At 39.8% G+C, this 11,184-nt stretch overlaps 1 pseudogene; it reads right to left on the bottom strand.

The window, feature by feature from the left end:
- Nucleotides 1–4,629: 4,629 nt before the first annotated feature.
- Nucleotides 4,630–5,066, bottom strand: LOC102835317 (annotated as a pseudogene).
- Nucleotides 5,067–11,184: the final 6,118 nt, after the last annotated feature.

The following is an 11,184-nucleotide window of genomic DNA, read 5'->3' as shown; positions in this document are numbered from 1 at the left end:
GGGGGCAGGCTTGCAGGGTATACCCTTTGGTGGGTTGATGATGAATGGAGGGGATTGTAACCATGACAATGATAGGATGTATGATAGAATGAATGTAAACACTAATGTTCTCCCATGTAAACTATCATATAATTCACAATAAAACACTTAAAAAAAAAACAAACACTATTTCAAAAAAGACTTATAAAAATAGAAGAATATATCCTGCTCCTGGATAGGAAGACTTAACATAGTGAAAATGTCAATACTACTCAAAACAATGTACACATATTACACAATCCCAATCCAGATTCCAATGACACTCTTTAGGTAGATTGAAAAAACAATTACAAACTTTATATGGAAAGGTAAGAGACCCAGGATAATAAAGCACTGCTTAAGAAGAGGAAAAAAGTTGGAGGTCTCTTACTCCCTGATTTCAAATTTTACTACATGGCTATAGTGGTCAAAACAGCCTGGTACTGGTGCAATGAAAGATGCATAGATCAATGCAACAGAATTCAGAATCTAGAAATTATCCATCTACAAGCAGCCAACTGATAGTTGACAAAGGGACAAAATACATTCAGTGGGGAAGACAAGCATCTTCAACAGATAGTGTTGGCAGACCTAAATAGCAATATGCGAAAGATTGAAACAAGACCTTTAACGCATGCCATATACAAAAACCAATTCAACATGTATCAGAAACCTAAATGGAATCCCAGAATTGTAAATATCATCAATAAAAAATTAGGGACAAATTTAAGGACTGTAATCCAGGGCACATAGAGACTACAAAACATTGTAAAAATGACACAAACAAAAGTAGACAAAATAGACGATTGGGACACTCTAAAAATTAGAAATTTATGTGCCTCAAAGGTTTTCACCAAAAGAGTTAAAAAGGAGACCACAGAATGGGAAAAATCTTTTGCAATGACATATCAGACAAGGTTCTAAAATCTATAGGAAACTATAACACCTCTACAAGAAAAAGACAAGTAACCCAATTAAAAAATGGCCACAGGATATGAACAGACACTTCACCATGGAAGAAATTTGGGCAGCCAACAAACATATAATGAAATATTCATGATCATTAGCCATTGTTGGTGTTATGTACTGTGGAGTAGGTTCTGACTCATAGCGACCCTGTACAGGGTTTCTGAGGCTGCAAATCTTTATAGGAGCAGAAAGCCTCATCTTTCTCCCATGGAATAGCTGGTAGTTTCATACTGCTGACCTTGCGGTTCACAGCCCGATTCATAACCACTATGCTACCAGAGCTCCTATTAGAGAGATGCAAATCAAAACAACAATGAGATATCATATCATACCAGCAATATCAGCGAAGTTCAAAAAAGCAGAGGACAATAAATGCTGGCGAGGATGTGAAGAGACTGGAACCCACCTACATTGCTGGTAGGATTGCAAAATGGTCCAACCACTCTGGAAAACATTATGGCTCTTCCTCAGAAATTTGGAAATAAAAATACCATATGATCCAGCAAATCCTCTCCTTGATATGTATCCACAAGAAATACTTGGTATATATTGACAAGAAATTCACAAGTAAATATACGCACACCAATGTTCATAGCAGCACTATTCACAATAACAAAAATATGGAGACAGCCTAAGTGCCCATCAATCGAAAAATGGATAAAGAAACTTTGCTACATACACACAATGGAATATTATGCTACCTTGAAAAATAACAGGGAAACTACAAGCCATCATATAACATGAATGGACCTTGAGGACATTATGCTGAGTGAAATTAGTCACTCACAATATTGCATAAGACCATTGTTAGAAATGCTTTTTTTTTTTAATGCTTTTTAGAGCACAAGGTAGGGGACAGACACATCATAGTTCAGCTGTTGGGAAGGGAGATACACAAGAAGGAGAAAGGGGAGGGGTGGAAGAACAAGGTAAACAGGGGAATACTGAGACAGGCTTGCATGGGCTAAATGAGACAGAGATAAATAGTGATGCATGCTCAAACTTGGAACATCAGGACTCTGTCATACAGGGATCAAGGCATACCCTGAAAAGGGGAAATAATACTAAGATGCTTAACTATCTTATGAATATTTTATTTCCCTTTCCTACGATAGTAAAATAGACACTTGAGTGTAATAGAAAGGAATGATGGGAAACATGATTACAGAAAGCTTGTAAGCCTGTCTTCAGCCTATAATTGACTGGAATACCTAAAAGGGGTTCCGCAACTTGCCCAGTGAAATAGGCCTCTTGCAGAGCCTTTCAGTATATAGGACATTGGGTGGAATCCTGAGCCCCATCCAGAACCTTCTGAGGTGGGACATTCCCACTAGAAAGGACAAGTAGACCAGCCTGGAACAGCTAGAATGACAGAAGATACATCTTCAGAAAAATATCATCAGGAAACTCCCCCCAAAAAATGGCAGTATGATAGGCTATAAGAATAAGCAAGTTCTTCACGAGGAAGCCATCACGGCAAGCAATCAAGTTCTTTCAGGACAAACCCTCCTCCAAGACTGAAACTCAAAGGGAATATTTAAACAGGCATATAAGCTTGCTAGCGACCACTTGGTCCACTAGTGAATGGTAGAGGGGGAAAGGCAGCAGTGAAGAAATGGACTGCGTTCAACCACTTTCCATAGACTCCTGTTTACCTGGAGATGAGAGTGAGAAGAGGAAGGGCTGGTTGTTCCAAAGTGTGGTGAAACCTGGCGACATCTGAGTCCATGGACAAAGACATAGCAGCAGAGGTGCTAGAGCTAGAGCTAGAGCTGAAAGTGAAGCAACTAGCAGATATGAAGTGAGGGGATGCACACAGGAACACTCAAACTTGCAGATAATACCCATTTTCCCCAGCCTCGATGGCTTAATTATCAGAACTAGACTAGAGGAAGATGAAAAAAAAATACAATTTTCGATAAAGGAAATGAGTGTAACATGCTACAATTTGATGAACTTGACTTATACTTATGGAAGTAGTAGCTCAAAATATCAACAGAGAGGGAAGGAGTCCTCCCATCAAGTATCAATGCTATCCTCTCTGTATACAGGGTAGATAGGAACAGGCAACTTAGACATTGGCTACCTAAAATGAGGGGTTGATAAAGGCTTGAGGTGACTGCCTTACCAGGTTTCAAGAGGGAGTTTAATTTAAGAGTATGGGGAGGAAGAGTTTTCATCTTGTCTAGATGGGTCTGGTAAAAAGAGATAGGGATAAGATTCTTATGATTCAATAGTGAGTATTTGTTATCATGACTAATTGTAACTGTCACAATTGTAAAGGTAGAAGTTTTGTAACAAAAATGGGGAGTAGTTAATCTTATAGTCCAGAATCAGAAGACCCTAGGACCATCAAGGGAGAAGAGCACAAGTGGAATGTGGGACCTTATCTAGAGAAGCAGTGACACCAGAGATGGAGGCAGAAATGGGAACATGGCGAGAGGAAGCAGCTGAGGGCTCTAGAAATGGAAAGAGAAGGACTGAGAGCTGGCAGCCAGGAGGTAGACTTGCAGAATGCTGCCTTTGTTGGTTGAAATTTTTATATACGCCTGAGTGTTTAAAAAAAAAAAAAAAAAAAAAAAAAAAAGGAGCTAAAATGAATAGAGAGAAATACTGTTAACTGAGGGTACATGGGAGGATTACAATCATTGTAATGAAACAAAGTATATGATTTGTTGAATCTAAAACTGATGATCTGCCCTCTAAACTTTCACTCAATTCACAATATAAACTTAAAAAAAATAATAATAATGGAGTTGAACATAATGACACAAATGGAATAAAGCTTCCCGGGCCCTCATTTGCTGATGGGACACAGCTGAAAATGGGGAGAAAACAGCTGTAAACATTCATTAATAATCAGAACATGAAATGTATGCAGTATTAATACAGGAAAATTGGAAGCTGTCAAAAATGAAATTGAGTATATATAGGCCCATGCCCTGGACATTTGTGAGCTGAAATGGACTGGTATTGGACATTTTGATTCTGACAATCACGTGGTTTACTATTGTAAGAGTGACAAATTGAAGAGGAATGACATCACATTCATCATCAAAAGAACATATCAAGATTCATCTTGAACAACGAAGACCAGTTAGTACAATTATTAGTCAAATTTACGCCCAACCACTTTAAATAATTTAAATTATGTACTAACCACTTTAAATTACAGAATAGTTTCAGTATTCAGTATGACATTTATCAAACATGCAATCCAAATGAATTATTAATTACCGATGATTGGAATGCAAGGATTGGAAACAAAGAGAAAGTATCAGTAGTTGGAAAACACTGCTCAGTGACAGAAACAATGTTGGTGATAGCATGACAGAATTTTGCAAATACCTTTTTTTTTAATAGTTGGGATATTATACTTTTGTTCAAAACTGCAAATGAGATATTATTTCAATACCTGAAGACAAAACTGCCACAGAGGATTCCACAGGACCAAGAGACTGAGGCATTCTGAAGAGAGTTTTCTGCAATAATATTCTTCTTTTTAAAAAAGTTACCGGACAGTAACTATATAATCAATGTGTGTATAATTATCACTCCCTGCTATAGCTTATTATCTGCAAATGCTACCTGATTATCTACAAATGCTACGCAAAATACCTTTTTGCAAAAATTATTTGGGGACTAAGTACAAGAAGGAATGTGGTAATTTTCCAGAGTGAGAGGACCATTGTTGTCAAAGGCTGTTGGATTGGTAAACACTTTATCAAACACTTTGTGAAAATTGGCAGCTTTTAAAACCCAATCAATAAAGACTGAATTTGAATCTGAAATAATGATACAATCATATCTTTCCTGATTCTTTCTTACAGAGCTTAAAAGTTCCATCACTTCAGGAATGAAAGGCATTGATTTCAGTACTTTTCTCATCTCATCTTCTCTGATGCCTTTGTCTTCCAAATACCTAAAGACTGCCAATAAGTTCTATCCAAAATTCTTTTCTGGCAAGAAACTTGAAGCTCAATTGGAAGATTTTTATCTGGAGCACACTGTACAAACCGGATGTCACTGTTGTCATGTATAACTGTGCTGTCAAAGTAAAAAACCAGCAACATTTTCATGGTTCCAGAAATAGATGTGATTTACTTCAAATTAATATTTTTGAGACAATCGTACTTCAGTGTACCATGAAAATCTTCAGTTTTAAACACCAGCTGTATTTTCTAACCAATATAGCTCATACTTTATACACAGTTAACAAGGTATCCAGGTTTGGAGAAAAGGAATAGAAACTTCTTAACTCTAGCATCATTCTGTCAGGGCATGTGATAGAAAACCTGATCTGTCATGAGGGTGGGAGTGAAACTCGGTGCCAATAGGGATTGGAGGAGCAGGAGGGCAGGACTCCTCTTTTGAACTAAGACTGGCGCCTGCAGCCATCCAGTCATTCATACAGTTTTCATGGGCTCAACTTTGGGGCTTGCTGGGGTGTCGGCCTGCCACCCTAGAGGGCCATCCCACTCAAAGACAGGGCTTGGGCTTCCTCAAATACTTTTTTTTTTTAAACAACATAAAAATTAAATAAACACATGAACATGCCAGATAGAAGACACAGAACTCAAATTGAGTACATTTGTGGGAAGAGATGATGGAAAGGCTTCATCATATCATCCGCCAAAATAAGGCCAGGGACGGACTGTGAAGTAGATCATCAATTGCTTATATGTAAATTCAGGCTGAAGCATAGAAAAATTAAAACAAGTCCAAAGGAGCCAAAATAAGACATTGAACATAACACGCCTGAATTTAGAGATCATCTCAAAAACAGAATTGGTGTATTAGACATTAATGACCAAAGACAGAAGAGTTGTGGAGTGGCATAAAGAATATCATACTGGAAGGAAGCAAAAGGCCATTCAGCCTCAGAAATCCAATAACGTGTCACTATGAGTCAGGATCAATTTCATGGTACCTAACAAAGACAGCAACGAGAAGGAGAAGTAACCCTGGTGGTACAGTGGTTAAGTTGTGGTTGTTGTAAAGAGCCCTCAAATCAGTTCGAATTCAGCAACTCTGTTTAGAGTTTCCAAGGAGTGGTTGGTGGATTTGGATTGCCAACCTTGCAGATAGCAGTTCAGTACTTATCCTACAGTACCATACAAGGACAAAAGGTTGGTGGTTCAAAGACACCAGGTGCTCAATGGGAGACAGATGTGGCATTCTGCTTCCGTAAAGATGACAGCTATGGAAACCCTACAGGCAGTTCTACTGTATCCTGTAAGGTCACTGTGAGTCAGAATCAACTCAACGACAGAGGTTTGGGGTTTTAATGTCAAGTAGTCCTGATGTGGTGCTGTAGGGTAATCACTGGACTGCTGACTGCAGGGCTGACAGTTCAAACCTACCGGGTGCTCATCAAAAACCCTATACAGGGTCACTATGAGTCAGAATCAACTAGATAGCACTTAACAACAAAGAGCTTTCAGGATTTTATATATTATTTCATTCTCAATAGGTCCATGAAATGTATGCTATTGATTTCACTTTACAGATGAAAAATTGGGGAAAAGGAGGTGCCATTATAGGTAAGGAGTTGAGAATCACAGGCCCCGGCCATCACTAGCTGTTGAAATCTTAGGCATGAGATTCATCTGCTGGTGCTTCCATAGTCTCCTCTGTAAAATGGGGATGGAGATGAGAATGAATATTACCATGGTTATATTAACACATGTGATGGAACTATTGTGAGAAATGTATGCATGAACAGCATCTGATATATTATTAGAACTATTTTTACATAAAATGCTCAATCAAGAATGATCAAATAAAATCAGTGGATGGCGGCTTAAAAAAAAACATTCAGAAGACAAGAAAGAAGGAAAAGACCAAAGACCACAGTGGGTGTCAGAAGAGACACTGAATCTTGCTCTCCAGCTTAGAGATGTTACAGCAAATGGCAGGAGTGAGGAGGTACAAGAGCTGAAATGAAATTTTCAATGGGCAGTTCGAGAAGACAAAGTCAAATATTATAATGAAATGTGCAAAAATTTGGAGTTAGAAAACCAAAAGGGAAGAACAAACTCAGCATGTCTCAAACTGAAAAAACTGAAGCAAAATTTCAAACCTCAACTTGCTACAGTGAAGGATTCTTTATGCAAAATTTTGAATGATACAAAAAGCATCAAAATATGATGGAACAGAGGACAATGTTGAGAGATCATTCTCCCTATCTTCCATCCTATTGGCTTTCTGTTAATAAAGCTTTGATGGGATCTCTCCCCATCTCTGTGATTGACTACCATGACAGGCAGCAAACCTTAATTTTGGTTTGGCAACATTTCTGGTGATCACTCTCAGGGGACTCACAGACTTCCCTGGTAAGTAGTATTACTAGCCAAGGGACATGGTCTCCTTTGTGGGTGACATGGCTTGCTTGGAAGACCAGCTGACCACCTGAACAGGTTAGCCCAGGAGCACAGTAATCAAACACTCCAATAACTCTGTCAAAAATCTTTTTCTTGGGAGTCTTCAGGCCTGTGTCTCCTGCACTCACCATTGTCTTCACTTAGATAAGGCACAGACAAAGTAGCACACATCCATGGAGAAAAATCCAAACTGGACCCCAGCTCCAGCCAAGGCAATTCCTCTAAGTGAGCCAAATTGGAATCTAAATGACAGGGTCTACTGCAGCTAGAACACTATAAAAGGTGCATTCTTGGAGGTCTGAAGAAGAGGGTTCCTAAACAAAAGTGTTTGCACATGGTACAGGCAGTTAAGGAGAGCCAACTAAGTATCCCTCTGAATTCTTCAAATGAATTGCCAGGCTTTTTATAAGTACACAGACCTTGACCCTGAGGACTCAGCAAATATCCAAATGGTTAACATGAGTCTCAAAGCATCCTCAATATTAGCAACAAACTGCAGAAATTTGATGATGAAATCAGCATGACTGCATCCCAGATGGTCAGCATCGTCTTCAATGTATTTAACAACCAAGAGCACAAGAAGTCTAAGGCCGTTACTGTCTTCCTAAAGACCACTACAGTTAAGTCTGTGAGGCCCAAGAAGGACCCCAGAAAGGAAAGGGGAATTTAAGGAAGGACCAATGTGCTTATCACAAAAAACCTGGACACTGGAAAAATGAAATAACCAAATATCAGGGGAGGATCTGGCAGGATAAACCACCCTCCAATGCAACAGATGGTCAAACAAGCTTCATTGTCAGAAGAAGACTGTTGGTGCCTTGGGGAGAGGGGATCCAGTATGATTTGGCATCAGTCTCTGCCATTCATCCCTATAGCCCACTCCAAGAACTTAGGCTAAAAATAACAATGGGGGCACAGACTGGAATATTTAGTGGACACTGGGACCAGTGTTTCCTGAAACCTCTAAACTGCTTCACTGGGGAAAGAAAAATGACACACCAATTACTATATATGCCTGACGGCTTTGCCCCCTTACTGAATCTAGACCTGCTTCCAAAGTTACATGCTCAAATAATCTTTCTTCCTGAAACCAGAAGTTTCCAGATAAAAGTTCCTCATGAACATGCCTGGCAATTACTGATTCAAACTCCAGAAACCAGTCCACATTGATCTGAGGAGACTGACAATCAGGTAAACCCCTCATGTGGGCCAACAGAACTCTGGGAAATGCCAAGTGAGCATCCTCCTGTCGAGGTCCTATTGAAACCTGGAAAGTGACCATCCTGCAGAAACCATTATCCTCTCAGGAAAGAAATTCAATCTGGGCCAGTCCTTCACTGTCCTCATCAGGTAATTCCCCTGCTAAACAGAAGAGAGACCTGTGGCTCACAACAGGACAGATGAAGTGATACCAGGCTAGTTTACTGGACAATCAGAATATTGCCCTGAGAAATGTGAGATGACTAAACCCAGTCACCCTCCTCCCTGATGTGGTAGCTGGAGGACTGAAGCATAACTGTGTAGAAATCATTGACCAAGTATTTTCCAGTTGACCTGACATATTTGATCAACCACTATACCTGGTGGACTAGGCATTGTTCATGGATAGTAGTTACATGGAGAAAGGGACTTGGAGAGCAAGGTGAGGAAGCTTAAAAGACCCGGTGGAGCAATAGCCTTCCTGTTGGGGACCTAGGCTCAAAAGACCAAATTGATTACACAGACGAGCGCATTAGAAATGTTGGCAAGAAAGACTGTGAATGTGTTCGCAGATGACTTGAGTTGGGCTGAGGCAAAAGGATTTGAAAAAGAAGTTAAAGGATGAAAAGTGAATGTCAGTGGGATTGTTCTGGTTCTGAGAGGTTAAAGGATAGAAAGTGAAGGACAATAGACTGGTTCTGATTCTGAGAAAACTAGCCCTTTCTCTTCTTAAACGAGTCCATGAAATGACACACTAAGGGAAAGAGGCCCTGACTTGGTTTGTTAGGCCCTGGCTCTGGGCAAGAATTTAAAAAACAAAAAAACAATTATTTCAAGATGTTAGCTCTAATTGTTTTACCTGCCTCAAGAACAATCCCAATACAAACCCCAAACAAAAGGCTAGCCTGCACCAATATCAAAGCAAACAATCCTTAAAATTAGCAGGTCAATTTTACTAAGATGCTCCCAAGCTGGTTTTGCTTTTGTAGACACCTTTTGTGGTTGGGTAGATGTTTTCCCCAACCAAATTGAGGGAGCTTCAGAAGTAGTGAAACTCCTCTCGAAGGACATTATCTCTAAATTTGGACTTCCAAAATGTGTCCAAACTGACAACAAAGCAGCAAACACCTACAGATGAAATGGAGATAGCAATCAGCATTGATATCCCACTCCTTAGAAAGTGGAGAAAATAAATCATACTCTAAAGAAAGAAGTGGCAAAACTCTGCCAGGAAACTCATCTACGCTGGGACCAAGTGTTGCCCTTAGCCATGTTCCAAATTCCTGTGGTCCCAGAATTGGGTTTAAGTTGAGCTCTAATGAAAATATATGTGGTAAACCTTTCCAGACAGCTTCCCTCAACCCTCCACCTGGCCTCAATCAAGATTTGAAGGTGCAATGGAAGGCACAACACCTTCACCGGGCACTTTCTATTATTCTTAAATTTGCTCTTCCAAGGTCTGCTTCTTCCCCTAGAGGTAAACTGCACCCCTTCTAGCCTGAAGATCTTGTCCTGCTCCAAATGCTGAAAGATGGACCTGACTCCCAGTATAAGTGAAGTGAACAAGGTCTTGAGAGATCCTGCTAATCACTTCCGCTGCTCTCGAACTTGTTTTCCTCAAGACTTGGATTCACCACACAGGAGTCAAGAAAAATTCTGGAGAACAATGGGCTGTGAATTCTTCCTCTGTTCTCAAGCTGCTATTAAAACTGTGTTAATATTCAATCTCCTACTGTGGGTTAGACTCTCAAATCTAATCCCCCATCGTCAAGATGATAATGTTTATATGGGCAAGCATGTAATGAATGTGTCTGATTTCTGTCTGAAGGGGAATTGCACCTTATATCATCCTTTGGTTTTCATGACCTAAGCTTAATTCTTTTAATTAAAGAAATAACTCCTGGAATCAAAGTAACTATTTTCATCTGAAGCAGATTTCAAAGAAATGAAATCTCAAAATAAGAGTGGGGATTGACAGCATGGATGCACCCATCTATACAAAATGGAGTCAGTTTAGTCATTAGGTATATAATGAGGAAACTGCAAATGAGAAAGTTAGTTTAAAACTTAGCAGACATTACTATGGTCCTAGTAGGAAAATAGGACATGAAGAATGTTGTTGTTGTTTTCAGGTGCCATCGAGTTGGAACAAACTCATAGCGACCCCATGCACAGCAGAACAAAACAATGTCTGATCCTGGCCCAACCTTACTACTGCTGCCACACTTGACGCCATTAATGATGCCACTTGGACAATCCATCTCATTGGGGGTCTTCCTCTTTTTCTCTGACCCTCCATCTTACCCAGCATGCCATCCTTCTCCAGTGACTGTTCCCTCTTGACAATATGACCAAAGTATGAGAGATGAAGCTTAGCCATCCTGGCCTCCAAGGAGCACTCTGGCTGCACTTCTTCCAAAATAGATCTATTGATTATTTTGGCAGTCCATGGCACTTTTCATATTTTCCTCCAACACCACAATTCAAAGGCATCAATTCTTCTACGATCTTCTTAATTCACTGTCCAGCTTTTGCATCCATATGAGGTTATTGAAAATACCATGGCTTGGGTCAGGCGCACCTTAGTCCTCAAGCTGACATCTCTGCTCTTCAA

This window comes from Chrysochloris asiatica, unplaced genomic scaffold (assembly GCF_000296735.1).
Source record: "Chrysochloris asiatica unplaced genomic scaffold, ChrAsi1.0 scaffold00449, whole genome shotgun sequence".
NCBI classification, from domain to species: Eukaryota; Metazoa; Chordata; class Mammalia; order Afrosoricida; family Chrysochloridae; genus Chrysochloris; species Chrysochloris asiatica.
This window is presented reverse-complemented; position numbering and strand designations above follow the sequence as displayed.